Raw genomic sequence first — 18,986 nt, 5'->3', positions numbered from 1 at the left:
CATACCAGAATACAGTTAGAAGACGGATGAACCCACTATCATATCACTCAATAAAAGGCAAACATCTGACATTTTAGAATCTAATTATATTTGAACTGTAAAGTTACAGCATGTCACGGCCTGGAAACGAAAATGACCAAATTCTTAAAATTTACATGAACCCGGTCTTTACCAATCGCACAAATTCTATCATGAAAGCTAGCAGTATTTCTGTAGAAATTACTTTCATTTCTTTGCCACCCTTATTGATATTCATACTAGGAAAGGTCAAAAAGATAAATCAGTAATACAAATCGAAGCAATTAAAAGCTTAAACGATTATTACACAGTGTGCCATCCTTTATTTTGTAGAAGAGGTTGCGCCATAGTAAGATAAACGCTGGGAGAGAAAACTCAGGCTTAAAGGGCGTGTTTGAATTATGATTTTACTTTTCTTTAATAACAGGGTGCACATGTATCTGCATATATTATGTTTGCAATTCTTCATTTACAGTGTTTTCCTGCTGTTTGGCAGGATTAGAGATAGACGTGACTTCCCATTTTCCCATCATTCACAATGTTCCTGTTAATGTGGTGTGTAATTCCCCCTTGATAGCATGTTTCATGTAAAGTAACATAGAGTTGCCCCAGTAAAAAATGAGAAAAATACTTCCATAGATCACAATAGTTTATGAGTCCATATTACATTTAGTTTGTTGGTTTCTAATATAAATGCGAAATGATGGAAGCTTCTGAATAGCGAACTTAGGGCCAGATGTAGCAAAGGGATTGCGCCTCGCAAACGGCGAAAATCGCCGTTTACGAGGCGCAAAAGCCTCTTTGCTATTCAGAAATGCATATTGCGAGTCGGGACCGACTCGCAATATGCATTTCAGAATCGCAAATAGGAAGGGGTATTCCCTTCCTATTTGCGATTCGGAGTGGAATGCAATTCCATTTGCGACCGCATATGCGGTCACAAATGGAGTCGCAGTTACCATCCATTTGAAGTGGATGGTAACCCACTCGCAAATTGGAAGGGGTCCCCATGGGACCCCTTCCACTTTGTGAATGGACCCACAAATATTTTTTCAGGGCAGGGAGTGGTCCAAGGGACCACTCCCTGCCCTGAAAAAATACCGAAACTAAAGGTTTTTTTTTTTTTTTTAAGTGCAGCTCGTTTTCCTTTAAGGAAAACGGGCTACACTTAAAAAAAAAAAAACTGCTTTATTTAAAGCAGTCACGAACATGGAGGTCTGCTGACGACAGCAGGCCTCCATGTTTGCAAGTGCCTAGACTCGCTATGGGGCCGCAATTAGCGACCCACCTCATGAATATTAATGAGGTGGGTCATTGCGACCCCATAGCGAGTCGCAGTCGGTGTCTGAGACACCGTACTGCATACCAATTTGCGAGTTGCAAATTGCGAGTCGCAGGGACTCGCAATTTGCAAGTCGCAAATTGGCGTTTTGCTACATCTGGCCCTTAGTGAAGGGACTGTGGTGCTGATTTATGAGAGGCTTGCACCACTTGAGGATCATGTTTTCTGATGCTCGGTGGGGCAAACCTCTCAACCATATCTTTGCATGGCTATGAATGGTCTTATAGATATGGAGTATGGCAGAGCAGTGCAAGTTGCTGCAGTCCCTTACTCTGCACCAGGGAGGTGGTCCATGGGCTTTGCGGTGGGTTTTCACATGCAACCCATGGATTTTGATGCTGCCCCAGATTTACTTGCATCTGGGGAAGCAGCAAAACCTTATGCCTCCACAAGGAAGCCGTAAAAAGGAGAAATATTTTTTGTTTCTCCTCGTTTTTTCCTCTTTCCATGTTTGCCGCACACATAGATGAGGGAAACACCTCTATGGATTGTTTTTGTGCCCCTTCACAAAAACAATCCTGCATTAGGTTTAGGCAGTCAATTGTGCAGCAGTGCAGGGGGAAAGGACAGGAATGCACCAAATTGCATAAATGCAGTGCATCTCTACCGTTTCACATTGGCATACTGTAGCACAGCAAGAAGCCTTGTGGTGCTGCCCTACACCAATTCATCATATATGGCTCTACATTTTTAGCAAATCTGTGCAAACGTTTTACAAGTTGGAAGCCCAAACACTTGACATTTCCCTTTCAAACCAGATTTCTCCGCAAGACTAAGCCTACCTCGTTTCAAAGAGGCCAGACCATTTTCACATCAAAGAATCAGGAGTGTAATGCAGGTCACTGCAGCCCTGAGGCACAGCGGAGCTGGAGACGAGGGCAACTTTTAAGGGTCCTCCAACAATACAGGGGGCCACATTCAGCCTATAGCAAATGAATAACTGCAATCTTAGACACTCAGGGGGCCCTCTTCACATTGGAAATGGAGCCCATCATTTTGTGTTACACCGCTACAAGGAATTTCATTATTTTACAGCAACACCGCATTATGGGAATCCTACAGAGAGTGTAAAGGCTGAGTTCATTTGATACAGCACAGAAGTATAACAAAATATCTTTCTCCAACTCCTGTTCTGACATATTGCCTCAAAACCCTCTTTTGAAACACTCTTTATACATTCTTATTCCACAACGTACTGATTGAAAATATCCTTTTCCTTAATCTGTTTTTAATTCAATTGAAACATTTTCCTCAAAAATATGCTCTGTAACAAACTGCCTCCAACTGCCATCACCACAGCACGCTGTCTAGCAACTGGACGCATACTAGTGCCAACACCACAGGGTGTCCAATTTCCCGAAGAGATCTGTGCTTTTGAGACAGCATTACCTAGATATCTAATGCACATTTGCACTTCTATTTAAATGTGCCCAGCCTCCAATAGAAATATTCTCATACTTGCCTGTGCATGTTGCTATGCCCAAATTCCTTAAAGCATAGGCTGTTTTGTTTTTTCACAGCATGTGTTATTTATCACCAACATTTAATACGGTGGCTGCATCACTGATGGCGATTCTGCCCATAACTTGCAATACCAATGCTTGGAAGTGCACGCATCAAATGGTAACATTTTTTAAATTAAAAAAATGTTCAATCAGTTTCTCACATTCAAGTTAAATCGATGCCTTGCATTCAATACCTTAATTTCAAAGGAAATATTAAATCTATAATTATTCATAAACTATTTACTTTCTATATTTTAAAACTCCTATTACAGGGATTCCCATAAACACAATTTAAAACCCCCCTAATCCCATTAATTGAGTTTCTAATCCCACCTAAACATATAATAATTTCTAGACTAACTGTGGGAATGTGACCTCCTAAATTAGGCATAGGTGACATATAATACTCTAGTGACAACTACTACCTTCAGAGGTCGGCTTGAATCTTTAGATTCGAGAAAAGAGTAATAAAATCATAAAAACAAATAATAAGAACCAATAGCAATGAACAATAACAATATGCAATAAGGAGTCAATAATTTACACACCATGATTTATGTGGCCATGAATCACTTCACCAATTTAGTAAAGTTTAAACATTTATTGCCCTTATATTAGCAATGCTGACGTCACATAACTAATATGTAAAACAGAATGATAGCAATACAGAAAAAACACAAGCTGTCCAAAACGTCTGAAGAATCTTAATCTGAAAAGAGCAATCACCATTAGGCACTCCAAAAGAATTATACAAATTAGCAACAGAATTATTTGAGGCTCATCAACAGATTTCAATAATTGTGAAGTTGAATCAATCATAATCAATTAATAAACATTCAATTCAATTATTGGGTAGGACACCCCTACTCCTACTTCTAATTCAAAAAGTTTGTGAGGGGCTTGGCTTTGGAACATGCAAAAATTAAATATAAGACAAAAATTAATTTGAAAAACATCTGAACTATGGCATTAGCAAAATTGCGGTTGGATTTCTAGGGAAAACCTGCAAAATAAACAAGAGCACATTGATTATACGTCTCCTAAAAGAGACAGCAGTTAGCAGAGCCTTCGTCAGCAGAGCACAGGAACAGCAGGACTACAGTGATCGGCATCAGGAACATGAAAAAGGCAGAAATTCAGTAGAGTTGGGCATAAGGTATCTGAACTGTTAGAATCATTAACATGTGTTGGAGTGTAGTTTTTATAATCAAAATTAACATGAAATGTTTGCGGATTATTGCATAATGATGCCGCATAGAAAATGCATTAATGTGCTTTTACTAAACGAGCGTGTGAATTGTGCCCACGGGGAGTGGCCATCAATGTATACGATGATAAATTAAATTGACTAATAATGAGTAATTAATGTATTAACGTATGATTTTGTATTAGTATTAAGAGTTATATGTTAAGATTTTGCTAAATTAATCACTAGGCCTTAGTTACCATGAGTCGAGGCCTAGCTGCCCGGTTTCATATTAACGTGTTCTTCTAACGTGCAATGTGCTGACTTGCTGAAGGAAATGTAACCATACTTTTCCAGAAGCTAGAAGATGTGTGTAACCGTAGTAAATTCTTTCTCATGAGACTAGGCTTGCTCAAGGAGACATTCTTGCAGAATGCAACAGTGTAAACTTGCAACAGGTACAAGGTCGCCTGAACTGGTATAGACAATGGAGCTACTGACTGAGCCTGGGAGACTAAAAGTTTGTACCTGACATTCTACCTGTTGGAGACGTCAATTACAGGAGCCAATAAACTACATGAGAACTGTTCTAAGGTGACAATTTTAATGAGGCGACACGTAAACCATTGGATAGAGATAATGATGCACCAAAACTTACCCAATTGGAAATTAGGGGACTGTACAACAAGTGTGATATAATCATATGACACGAGGAGAAATCAGCCATTCTTTGCCATTATCCTAGTCATTCCGAGCCACCTTTACGACATTGCGTGCCTTTTACTATTACCCAGCTACTTTGCCACTCTGTCTTAAAGACTTTGCTGTTTGATTCTTCAAACCATCCTCACCTTCCTTGCCTTCTCTGATTTCATATTTTTCTTCCTTATGAGGGAAGCGTCCCTTATTGCCCCGTCTTGCTGAACTTTGCTGTGTTTCTTGGCTGATGGCGAATCAACTGATGTCCTGAGGACGAAGACTGCCTCTGTATGCTGACTCATTATTGAAGGGTAACTATATGATAATGAAATTGTAATTGTCTGTTTGCCTTTTCTTCTAGGTACCAACTGCTAATTTTGATATTGACCTTAGTTAGATGTTTTCTAAATTTGTGTTGCTAATTTGTTTTGCATGACGCCCAACATGCTAATGCTAATTCAAGGTTAGTTAAGAGGTTTACTAACGGATGCAAATGGACAAATGACTGAATCCATGCTTTGTTGAATAATGCGCTATTGATATTCTGATAAGATTAATCTATGTTGACATTGTGCTTTGTTTTAATGTTGATGATCTTTGCTTTGATGAAATCGTATTCAAGTTGCCATATTATTACTGTGTTGATGTGTTTTCTGGTATTGAGACTAAAAAACTTACTAGTACAAGTGTTATCAATAGAGAATAAATGTAGTAAATTCTACTAAATTCTGTGTGGTTATTCATGACTGAAAGGTGATGGTGGTTTCCGATTCTTACTAATGTCATTATCTGAGTTGAATCGATTTGGTATTGACAGTATTGGTGATGTTATTGATCTATTGATTGGTATGTTGATTAATTGCCTCGTCCTAAGGTGCCTTCAATCAGGGACAAAGGATTCATTGGCCTAAAACGAGTCCCTGACAAATTAAATTATCTATATTGGGACGCTTTATCACATGTAAGTCATCTATAGAACTGACCATAACTGAACTACAACTGAACTGAACTTTGCTTAATTAAAGTCCCAAAAATTACTAGCTAGACTCCTATTAGACAAGAGTATGAGGTGTGACAATGAGCAACCAATTGAATTACTTTCTTCCTCCAATTTTAACTTTGTCCATACTAACATTTTTACTAACATTATTTCCTACCAGAAACTAAGACCCTTTGTTAAAACTTTCAATAGTTAGCACAAGGAAGTACAGAATAAACAAAGTGAAAACAGGAGTAGGTTTCTACTGTGAGCTTTCAATGAGATAGCCAATAGACAACGTTGACGAAATAATTTCAGTGAAGTCAGCATAACATTTCAGCACTGTACTGTAGACAAATACAGAGGTTCTTACCTGGAGGAGAGAAGACAAAAGGATAGATTTGTACCTGTGGCCTATTTCGAAGATGTAAGAAACTGGGGAGTTTACCCACTCCCAGGAGTTTACTGAAATCCTATTGAATGGTGTGAACAGGGAGTATGATACTTGTTTCAATTCGTAATTCACTGTGTTTATATTATCATGTATTGGTATGTTTTCCTAGAGTAGGCTGATCCTTTTTGGCTTGCGCTCATTCTTAAGATCCTCTTCTGGGTTTCATGGGTTTACATGTCTTTCTTCATGAGAGATTACCTTTGAGCCAATTCCCTTTTCAAGAGATGTCTTCTGATTCATAGCTGGAAATATTTCCAGCTTAACCATTTCTTCATTGCTTGAATGATAAAAAAGACTTCCTGCTCATGCATGTATTCTCTCATCACAACTCTTTATTGGGTCGCTGAACTGACACCTTATTCTCTTCTAAAACTTAACTTAGAATAGGAAACTCCTTCACAGAACCCATTTGTGATATTGTCTCTATTTTGATTGCTATATTTACTAATAATGTATTTTATCTTAGTTTGAAATAAGAATTATTGGATTATTTGAATTTGTAACAATGATGGCGAAAATATTAATACCTATTGAAAAAATTACGAAATCCTAAGAATTAACAGTTGAGGGCCTTATATCAAAGTAACTTCCTGTTATAATATATACCCTAATAATGGCAATTTGAGTTAATGTTGCCTATAATTAGTTTGTGAAGTACATAACAACGCTTGTGTATTTGCAGACCAGAGTTATGTATTTTATGCATATTCTTGTAATATTTTAAATAACTGTACAATAAATAATATCAACATCCGAAGCACTCTTATCCTTCAAACAATAATAGGGTTTATTGTTGATTAATTTAAATATTACCCTTAAAAACACAAAAACAAAATAGTGAGGCATTCAGGTATTGATATTTACAGAAACTAAAATCACTGTAGTTGCCTGTAAAACATTTCACATCATTTGGTATAAAGAGAATTAAGGTATGTGATAAATGAGGCCAAAAACTTCAAATTACAGGCAGTCATTTTTAAATCTTTACAGCACAGTGCACAATTTACAGCTTCTGGACAGCTTGCAATACTAGCACTAAGAAAACTATTTCTATACCTAAAATATGTAACAGTCATTCAGAATATTTCTTGCATAAATGACATCATATATTACAGGTTCTAAACATCCTAAATTTGAGTAATGCAATTGTTAAAAAAGGTCCTTAAAATATTTTTGTTTGCTGCCCTTGATAATGGCAGCTTCAAATAATTAGAACCTACATTTTCTTTGTAGCTGTTAATTCTGAAATGTGGCTAGTGTTTAGGAGGCAAATTTCTCTAAATCCCTGAAGTATGAAAGCACCTTCATAATTCTTTTACCCCTAATTTAAAAGTGACCAATGAGGATGTATACAATACACTATACAGCAGTAAGTTAGATAGTCATTAATTCAAGTGTAATTTCAAAGGAGAAGACATTTCGGTGTTTTTGCAAATATACTATCCAGAAAAAAACTTAAAGTATTTGCTAATGCCCGTCACAGTTCATTGCGGCTAGAAAGAAATTGTGACAATAATTTGTAATACATGCATGCAATAAGATCCTAAACTTGGTGGGATAGTGTTTTCCTTAAAATATTCTCCTGGCATATTTACTCTCTAGAGTTTGTAGAGGAGGGGTGCAACGACAACCTTATTTAAACTACTGCGCCTAAAGATGCTAAAAACAATGACCACTGTTAGCTAATTTAGCTTGTACCTATGTATGGAAATTAAATGCTTGAATGTCATGTAGTAATGATTGAGAAATGTCCCAATTTGTGAGCTTGACACAAGGTGTCACTAAGTATGCACCATTGAAGGTCATTCAATAATCACTGAAGCAGACAAGCAGGGAGCCATTCTTTATCCTTACTGCATTGTGGACCATCACTGTGAAAGCCAAGTCTTTGATTAAAATGATATTTACTTTAAAGCTATTCTAGTTTAGGTTATAAGAGGGTGCAAGAATATTAATTTACTTCATAGTCAATTAGTTATGCAAAATGCATAAGCACTTACCTAAAAGAGTCAGAACCACTTGGCCCAGTACTCTGGATAACCTTAAAAAAACTGGTAGGAATTCCATTACTGTCCTGGTGCTTCATCAGCTCTTGACATTTTACCTACTATAACAACATCCTTCACTTTTATGTTTGTCATGCCAGGAGCAGAAATGTAAGGTGGATTCCAACTTGGAGAGTTGTTTGCACACTGTCACTTTATATGTGCTTCCCACATCTCTCAGAGATTAGAGTTTCTAACAGTTACTTCATATTCAGGGTTAAGGTGATTGATAACTAGCTATATTGTCTTTTAAGTGAAAACTTTGTAAATTCAGCAATGCTGACCGATTACTTTTTCAGATGTATTGGCCTTTTATTCCCACAGTAATGGTTTATATTTAATTTGTAGTAATTAACGGGTAGATTTAAATGTTGATTTAAAGGATACTCTTTTGTTACAGAATATAATTACTGCCAATAAAATGGTCCACCTGCCTGATTAAATTGCTGGCAGACCTTTGCTGTACCACAATGGGTGCTTTCTATCTCCAGCATGGTTACACGGACAGAGTAAGGGCCATCAAAGACTAACCTCTATGTTCACTCACCTAGCTTAGATGGGCAGAGATACATGTCCATTTTCACTGCATGTCACCGATGGTATGGGGCAGTAACAACTGCCTAATGCCCCCCTTGCCATGAGTGATAACTCCCATGGTGGTGGAAATTGTTAACAAGAAAATCCTGCTTTGGGATTTTCTTTTTGAAAACAAAAACACTTTGTAGCATTGCCATATAGCTCCATTATGTTTGATAGGGCCACGCGTCAGAGTTAAAATGCATTCACAGGAACCACCTGAAGATGGTTTTGTTGAATGCTAGAAATGTCTGTCAGCTCATGGACATTTCAAAATGTGAAGGTCGGGATCTCCATCAGGTCAATAAAGTAATTTACTATGTTGCCCTAGTGGAGGCCTGCCCGACTGGCAAGATATAAATCGAGCCTTGAATTTGCAATTTCCTGAGTACTCAGAATTCGATGGTATGGGGCAGTAAAAACTGCCTAATGCCCCCCTTGCCATGAAGGATAACTTCCATGGTGGTGGAAATTGTTAACAAGGAAATACCTGGTGGACTAACATTGTCCTTGTCAAGCTCAGCCTTGCTGCCTTCAATCATATCTATCCGGGAACCATCAGGATGATCAAATAGTCTCTTTAATCTTGTGCTATGCTAATCTCTTTAGTAATAAATTGAGCCCTATCTAATTTATAGGCTATTTTAGTTGTGCACTATGGAGTACATACATGAGGTGGAAATTGGCGTGAAAAGTTCTCAAACGTTTAAGGTAACTCACAAAGGAGGTCTGCCCTATCATTAAAAGTCTGAGAATGTATATTTGTGATATATGTTTTTGCTTCAGATTTTTTTGCCTTACTACATTATCAATCAACAAACAGATGAGGATTTAGTAGCAATACTTTTCCATTGTTGTGAGTAGAAATGTAATTGTGATAAGCAGTTTAATAAGGTTTTAGAAATTACATAAAGTTGGTAGAGATGCCCCAATTATCCACCATTGCTGCTAATAATCGAAAGTGTGAGAGGGAGGCATTGACAACACAGTAATCTCCAAAGACTGCAGTATTTAAAGTTAGCAGTGTCATTGACTGCTGAATTGACAGGAGCATTTTCTGAATTTACCAAATATTCCAGTGGAGGAAAAAACTGTTCACTAGTGGGTGTGGGAGATACATGATCTAACATTTACTCATCAGAAGAATGTAAATGAATTGAGTGGCTTTGAAACCTTTACCACATCTTCATGTAGATAGATGACACTAGAATTTTAAAGAAGTTCCTTAATTTATTGTGATCATGAACCCCTGACTGCTTTCCAAATGTTTCTCAGGTAATGACATTGACTGACTTTTGATGTGGATAACGCAGAGTGCTGCACACTTCTAGAAAGTAACACATGAACTTCAGTTCATTTATTTTGACTAATACCTGGAGTGCCTGGATTTGAAGTACAAGGATTTTTAAAGGTAATTGAGAATGATCTGACTTTTTTTTATTGTGTTAACATGTATTTCTAAAAATACCTATACATTTAAAATTGGCTAACAAAGAATGAAAAAGGAGTGCAACAAATATGGACAGCAGATGAAAGTTCCAAGTTAATATCCCAATCTTCAACTTTAGAAAACCCTGCTGAACGGACTTGCTATGCACAATTTATGTAACTTGTGCACTTTGCTAAATGAGCCTATCATGTTGCCCATGAAGCAACCCAAACATACAAATAATATTTTTAGGCAACTCTCCACAATCATGGTGTGAATGCAGATTCCACCCCTTTTTGCCACAGAGAAAGCAATACACAATCTCTGTAGGACAGCAGCAATGGGCAAGTATAGGGCAGTGGGGGCAAGGACTACAGAAAGTAAACAAACAACTGAGGCAGCCCATTGTCAGCTTTGAATAGTATTTGTTTATTCCTCCTCTGCAACATTAATGATGCATTTCCAAAGCCCTAGTCCCAGAACAAAGTAATATAAAGCTCCAGAGTTGGCAGCTATTGAGTGAACACGGAGTCAGGTAGGGCAGCAGTTTAAACAACTCCTGACGCCAAATGGGGGCAATACCAACTACCAAGGGAGATTGGGGGTTTGCCCTAATCTGCACTCCAGGTGTGGCAGAATACACCTCGATGCCAGGAAGTCCATAAAAACCAAAGGGGTGAACCCACCTGGTTCTACCCTGGCATAGTGCCACAACCCCACCCTAAAATAGGCAACACAGCCTTTCTGTCCCTGTGGGGCAGATGGAGCCCCCCCCCCCCCCAGGAGCGCAGAAAGCACACTAGACTCCAGGAATTTCAAAATTATGCCACACTAAGCAAAAAAAAGGGGATGCCATAACCCTAGCCCAAAAGAGGCAACAGAGTATTTAGGAGGTTTATGCAGATTGGAGAGATTGCCTCTGTCAGGAATCCCCAACGTGCCTCCTTCGTTATCTGTCAGCATCCCCAGGGATTAGGGTTAAATCATATCTCTGTTCTTAGTAAAACCTTCATGTTTCTAAGTAAACATAATGTGCTGTTACACAATTGGATTTATCAATACTTGTTTTACCAATGCTTGTTTGCTAATGTGAGCAGGTGTAGACATGTGCTTCTAATTGGGTGTGGTGTGGCCATGTGCATCTAACTAGGTGTGGTGACTCATCCACATGTGGAAACTCAACTGCTTTCCTGATTGGCTGTAAATAGTATAGTGAAGCATGCCTCCCTGCTTGGATTTGTTTTGGTTCTTGATCTCAGCATCTGATTTGGCAGCCCAGCCCCCGCTGTCATCCTTGTATTCAGGACTTTTGAGGCAATTATTTTCTTCGTTACTGTACCAGCTGACACCAGGCATTCCTCCAGCACTCCGGAAAAGACTGCAGCTAAGTGACTAGTATTCTCCTGGGAGTTTGTTCTTTGAGTGCCACGCTTCCATAGAACAGCTGGTGTATTTCAGACCTTGTATTTTGACAGAGTGCTTATCTTGAAGAGACGAGTACATTTCTGAACATTCTACATTATCATTGTAGTTACTTGCCTAAATGTGCTTCAGGAAATCTGCTTGAGCTCAAGTACTACAAAAAGTGACAGTGAGATTTTAAAAGAGCATTTACTTTTCTTTCTCTTGTAGCATAACTCTTGGATTTAAATTGTGTCATTCATGCCTGTGTTTCAGGGTTGAGGAATTTGCTTTTGAAGGGTTTTTCACACACACAGTGAAACCAGACAAAACTGTGCCACCCTCACTGTTTAAACCCAGAGTGGACATTTGTATTTCTTGGATTGTTTTTGTTCCTTTTAGTTTAACCCTATGCATGCAGGAAAGTTATACTTGATATAATTAATGCCCTTGTTTATCTTCCTTGTGCATGATAAGTACAACCACTAATTGTAGTGAGCAATAATGAATCTCTGTGAAGCCAGCCCTAGCGTAGCAGCACTTATTGTTATGGTACTCAGTTTGGGCTTTTGGTAATGCAGTGTTAGTAATTGTGCCAACAGTTATTATTATCCAAGAAAAGTGCTGGAGTATCACGGTGTTCTTCTACTGCTCCCGTGCCCATATCAGAAAGAGAGATTCAATTTCAAGGAAGATGAGTGCACTAACTCAACTATCACTCTGTCAACAACGACCTGCCCCCCGAAGATACAGGGTACCTGGCTAGACCGGCAAGACGTGGCAGTGTTTTGTCTCTTTCTCTTCCACTCTCCCTTTCCTTTTGGGACACCTGCCGGGGTTTCTGTGTCCACCAGGAATTGCTGAGAGGTGTTCCAGGAGGCCGGGGGACATACCATCACCCCTGCAGACATCCTGCTTTTCAGGTGAGTGGCCCCTTCTCAACAGCCCCTCATCTGCCCCCTGGGTGGTAGAAAGTCCATTAGAAACCAGGGATTTACATTTGGGCAAAACAAAAGAGCAGGACCTCCCACCCTGGCATTGGGCCATTGTTTAACCCGAAAAGGGACAATAAAGTCTTTCTGACCCCTGGGAATGCTCAGTGGTAAAAAATGTGTGAGTCTCTGTAGATTTCAAAGCTTTTCCTCACAAAAATGTGAGAAAAATGTGTGTTTTTAGCAAGAGGGTAGAAAGCCTACTAGACACAAGGGGTTTTATATTTGGGCAAAACAAAGGGGTTTGGATCATAACAAAGACAATGGGAGCCCTCTTGATCCATCCTGTTGAGTGCATTAGACCCAACCACACAAATGAAGGAGCATTTTATTAGGACAAGTGGGAGAATGCTGGGTGGGAGGAATTTGTGGATCCCAGCAGATTCTGGAAGTTTCTACACTAGTCATAACATTCTGGACTGCCCTGGAAGTTCAGTTTTCAGAAAAGTTAGGGTTTGGTATTGTTTACTGGTTGGCAGTCTATCCCAGGCGCAATCCTAATCCCAAAATCTACAGCTACCCAAGCTGCAAAACAAACAGCTTTGGGTGGACAAATGTGAACTGTCCAACTTCGATATTAGGACTTTTCCTATTAGGGGCGCTGGGGCCACCCGCACGTTTTAATTTTTTTTTATCAGGAGATATGTGGGAACACCATCTTCTGGGTAAGAATATAATGGCCCTCATTATGACATTGGCAGTAAGCTGACACATTATGACCATGGCGGTGATCCCTCCCATAGACAGTCAATGGACCACCCGAACCGTCAGTGCGGTCTGTTCACTGACCACAGCGGTTGCCACCTTCAGGCTGGCAGAAGACAACACCCCGCCCACCATTTAATGACATAGCAGACCATCAGGATTTCCATGGTGGGACCACCATCACCAAAAGCCTGGCGGAAACAAATCGTATAAAAGGAGACACTCACCACCAGGAACACAGAGGAGTCCACGACCCCCATGGAACCCGAACTGGAAGTCCTGCTGATGCTGTACCATGCGATGGCAGTCCAGGAGCAGCGACGCCGATGAAGAGGAGGATGGTGAGTACAGTCGCCTACCACACAAGGGAGAGAGGGGAGAGTGACTCACACACATGCACAACACACACCATACACACATACCACACACCGAGAACTATCTGCAGAGAAATCCTACACCAACATATGACAAGAGTAAACAAAGTCAGGACACATACCGTTTGTCCAACCTCTATAATTCGGTGGACCTGCGCCCACAACTGAAGAGTCACCTATATACAAATGGCCATTGGCCAGTCCAATGTTAGGCAAAAGCCACAGGGCAACGTTCAAGGCCCAACTTGATTCCTGTCAGCCAAAGTCACTCCACTGGGCAGGGTCATCATGGTGATGGTAGGTAGGTACCTCAGGGGGCAGGGCAGGGGCCGGATTGCTTCTTGGAAGGGGGTCTTTGGACCTGGGTTTGGGAGGGGGCAGGTCCTTGCTCCATTGCTTAGGGGGCGGTAGTGGTTGCTTTGGGAAGGGGGCTGAAGTGCCACTCTTGTGCCCCTGAGTGGCAGATGTAGATGCAGTGGGAAGAACTGGACTGGATTGGGAGCTAGAGGTACTGGGCGGGAGGAAAGGGATCTTCCTCTTACGGGCAGAACAGGGGGAGGAGGGAAGAGGTCAAGGTGGGAAAGGAAAAGTTTCTTAGGTCCATTGAGGCAGTCTGTGGGAGGAGGTTTGGGAGTGGATGTAGAGGGAGTCGTAGGAGGAGTAGATGTGCTGGACTTGGTTGCAGGTGCATGGACAGTGTGCGTGTGTGGGGTGGATGGCTGTCAAATGTCTGAGTGGGAGTGTTTATGTGTTTTTGGAGGGGGTGGGCAGTCAAGGAGGGAGAGGACACACAGGACATGTATATGTATGTTGTTGTGTTCTCTGCAAGTGAGGTGGGTGTGCTGCATGATGTTGTGATGGTGGAGGTAGTGACTGCGCATGTGGTGAATGAGGTGCTAGTCTGCGTGTCTGCTATTGAGGTGATTGTGGGCGAGGCTGTACAGGTGGCAGGATCTGGGACTGAAGATGCAGTGCAAGCAGGTATGTGTGTTGATGTGACTGTGAGGGATGAGGAGGGGGAGACAGTGGAGACAGTGGCTGTTGTTGTATGTGCTTCTGTGTGTTGGCTGTGTGTGTGCTTCTGGAGTGAAGTGTGGTGCCTTTGCCTGTCTGTGCGAAACCTGTCTGTTGTCCTGGGTACATTCTTGTCTGATTATGTGCGTGGGATGGTTTGGGGGAGAGGGCTTTGGGACTGGGAACAGGTAGTTGGAGGGGGGATTGAAGAATCAGGGACACTGGCTTCTGTCAAAGAGAAGGCCATAGCCCATAGACCCATAGGTTCTCCCGCCATTTCCTGCAGTGGGTGCTCCACCTACTATGGACCCCCAGGGTCTGCACAACCTTGGCGATGGCACGCCACAACCCTTTCTTCTGATGGGTGCTGACCTGCATAGAGGAACATAGACAAATGGACACCATGAACTCAACACTCATTCTGTTATAGATATGGCTTTTATACTGCATAGATCCCACATTAAGCACACACATGATGCGTACCACTGCATACACATTGCATGCAGCCAACCCCCCAAATGACATACTGCCAGCACACACATCCATCTTCATGCAGTCATGTTGCATCTAACGTACCCATGATGTACTCACCTGTTGCTCAGGAGGCCCATACAACTGCCCATAGAAAGGTAGGACCCCATCCACAAGCTTATTCAACTCCTCCGGTTTGCACAGGCCATCGCGGGTTCCGGACACAGGACAAAGCAGCACACGCAGTGGAGGTGTGACCAGTAGAGAGTCAGGAATCAAGTGAAGTGGCACAGACAAAATGGCGGTCACATCTGCAGCGGTGAACACCGTCACCGCCGGCGTTAATCATCATTGGTTCCTGTGCTCCATCGAGCCCCATGTTAGCCAATGAGAAGTTGCACAGTGGTGCAGACCTCCTACCGCCATGACGCCAAGCGCCAGCGGAGTGAGGACACTTCCACCTGTCCCTGCATACAGGACAGGTGTTTATCAATTCCTAATGCTGGTACTCATGGCAGACAATTTAATCTGCGCCATAGGTATCTATGGTACACAGATAATTTCAGTCTGCTACATACATACATGCTCTGTGTACTGTGATAGTGAGTGTCCATACTTCCTGTAGTCACACACATCAAATTTTTGGTTTACTTAGTTACCTACCACTGCGGAGGAGGAGGCAAGCACCCATGTACAGACCCCTAGTGGACGAGCTACACTGGAGGAACGGCACATTATAATCACCTATCATCTGGACAGGGACACAATTAATGAGCTGTGTCAACAGTTGGCGCCAGATCCGATTCCTGCGATTCCGTAGCAATACAGCAATACCCCCTGCAGCATAGGTACTCTCAGTGCTCCACTTCCTGGCACGAGGTTCTTTCCAGGGGACAGTGGGCTTGGCTGCAGGAATGTTTTTGATTGTGCTTGGAAGGGATTTGGCTGCCTTGCTCAAACACATGAGCAGCTCCATCTCATTCCCCCAGAGTGAAGATTTGCCCACTGTGAAGGCTGGATTCTACGCCATGGGACACATACCACATGTGATTGGGGCCATTGACGGGATCCAAAATGTCTTGGTCCCTCCCAGGGGAAATGAGCAGGTCTACAGGGATAGGAAGAGTTACTACTCTCTAAATGTCCAGATGATGTGTCTTGCTGATCGATACATCTCCCACATCACTGCCAAGTTTCCTGGATGTGTGCATGATGCCTATGTGTTGAGGAATAGCAGTGTCCCTCAGGTGAATGCACGACCTCAGAGGCAAAGAGTGTGGCTCATAGGTGAGCTTGAGTCTTCAACCAATGTATGTCAGTGTATGCCAACCAAAGTTGTACTCCATGCCATTGTACATGAGTAATGTGTGTCCCTCACTACTCCCAGTTGACTCCGGCTACCCAAACCTGTCCTGGCTGTTGACCCTAGTGAGGAATCTGAAGACAGGGGCAGAAAATCGGTACAATGAAGCACATGGCCGTACCAGGAGCGATGTTGAATGCACATTTGGTCAACTGAAGGCCAGGTTCCGGTGCCTCCATTTAACAGGTTGATCCCTATACTATGCCCCTAAGAAGGTCTGACAGATAGTGGTGGCTTGCTGCATGATGCACAATTGGCCCTCAGATGCCATGTGCCCTACCTACAGGAGGAGGTGGAGACAATGCACCTTTGGCAGCAGAGGACAATGTAGATGGTGAGGAGGAAGAGGAGGGTGTGGACAACAGGACGCATATGATACAGCAGTACTTCTAATGACACTCAGGTAAGACTGTACTTCTGTTCATATCTCCATTACAGTTAAGTGCTGTGTGCCTGCTGTGTTGTGCCAAGCACTATCTTTACTTTTCAATTGACTGCCACTAATGCTTTCCCTTTTTGCAGATGTTGGTATGGTCACAAGTGTGTACTTATGTGATGACTACTGACTGCTTAAACATTTGTTGGATGGAGTCACACATTACAGGACATTTGCACAGGATAATGCAGTTTAACACATTGCAAATTGTTGTATGATCAATCACAATTACTCAGGTTGTGTTCAAGTGTGTTTATTTAAGTGACAAAAAGGATGGGATGGTGCAATAGAGTGTGGTGATGGTGGACAAAAGTGTTGGTGTAGTGGCCCAGTTGGTTTGTAGTACAGGTCCATTATCCATGGGGCCATAGTAAATGGAGCTCTGGCAGTCCAAAGTGAACACGGTGACTCAGTGGCACACAAGGGGGACATTCTGGTGGGGCTAATTTCCTAGCAGTGGTTTTGGTCTTGGCAACATTCTCTGGTGCCTGTCTGGGACACAGGGAATGTTTGCGGGGTGGTTCACTTTCTGCAGGGGAAAGGGTGCTGGTGGCCTGTGAGTGGTGTGGCAGGTCCTACTGTCAACTAGCTGCAGCAGATGTTGTTGGCAGGTGAGTGGACTGGCTAGTTGAAGTGCCCTGCTGGTGTGCTCTGTTCTCACGCATCATGTGGGCCATGTCACCCAGCACCCCTGCAAAGGATGCCACGTTGGAATTCAGGCCCCACAACTGCTTCATGACCTCCTGGTGGTGTGTCCCCTGCAGTCACTGGTTCTCCTGCAAGATGGTATTCACCTGGCCCATCCTTTCCTGGGATTGTTGGTATGCCCCCAGGACATGTGTGGGTGCCTCCTGGGAAGTCAGTTACCTGGGTCTGCCTCCCCCTGGTGCACATATGCCCTCCCACTGGCCCGGCCCTCTGTGCCTCTGTCCACTGAATGGTCTGCCCACTCCCACTTACACCAGGACCTTCATCGTCTTGCCTGTGTGGTGTCGACTCTGGTCCCTGTACAGGTGGGCACACTATTGATCAACGTGTCTTGGGGACAGAGATTTGTGGATGTTGCCTAGCTGCTGTGGTGTTGGAGTCAGAGGGGGGCTGTGGTGGACTGGATGTGGGATATGGAATCCGACTGATCAATGGTCCCAGATAAGCCAGGGAGTCCATTGCAGATCAGGACATCCTGAGTTGGTGTCATCACTGAGGGCATCTTCTGGTGGAGGACTGGGTTGCCGTGGCACATGCTCACCGCTGACATTGGCTGGGGCACCTGTGGACATGTAAGTGATTTGTTACTGTCACTGTCTGTCACATATTCCACATTTCCGGCTTTCTCTATGGGTTTGGTATTGTCGTCCCATCTTTGGTTGGTGTATGGTGATGGATTGTGGGATTGGTAGTGCTACATGCTGTTCATACATTGCTGTTGTGTGTGCATGCAAAGCTGGGAGGGGTGTGCTTGAAGTGGGTATGGCATGTAGGGGTACACAGTTGAGGGTAGTTTTTGGGGTGGTGCACTGTATGGGGTAGAGTGGGGTGTAGGGAATCAGGGTGAGGGGGTGACATGCCATGCAGGTATCGGTGGAGGTAGGTTTCTAATGGTGACTTGCCAGTGTCCCATCCTCCAGTGAGGCCCTCAGGATGCAGGATTGTCAAGACTTGCTCCTCCCATACTGTCAACTGTGGCGGAGGAGGTGGGGGTCCACCGCCAGCCATCATGATGAAAACTTGGGGCCTGGAGGCCACTGCACTCACCTTCCTGCGTAGGTCGTTGAACCTCTAGCGAATGTTGTCTCTTGTACGTAGATATGTTCCCACAGAGTTCACCCTGTCCACAATCCTCTGCCATAGCTCCATCTTCCTGGCAATGGATATCTGTTGGATCTGTGCACCAAGCAGCTGTGAGTCTGCCCTGATGATTTCCTCCACCATCACTCGCAACTCCTCATCTGTGAAATGGGGATTCTTCTGTGGGGACATGCCTATTGTGTGGTGGG

Source organism: Pleurodeles waltl, chromosome 9 (assembly GCF_031143425.1).
Source record: "Pleurodeles waltl isolate 20211129_DDA chromosome 9, aPleWal1.hap1.20221129, whole genome shotgun sequence".
Lineage (NCBI taxonomy): Eukaryota > Metazoa > Chordata > Amphibia > Caudata > Salamandridae > Pleurodeles > Pleurodeles waltl.
The sequence above is the reverse complement of the archived record's forward strand: the minus strand, read 5'-3'. Positions refer to the sequence as shown.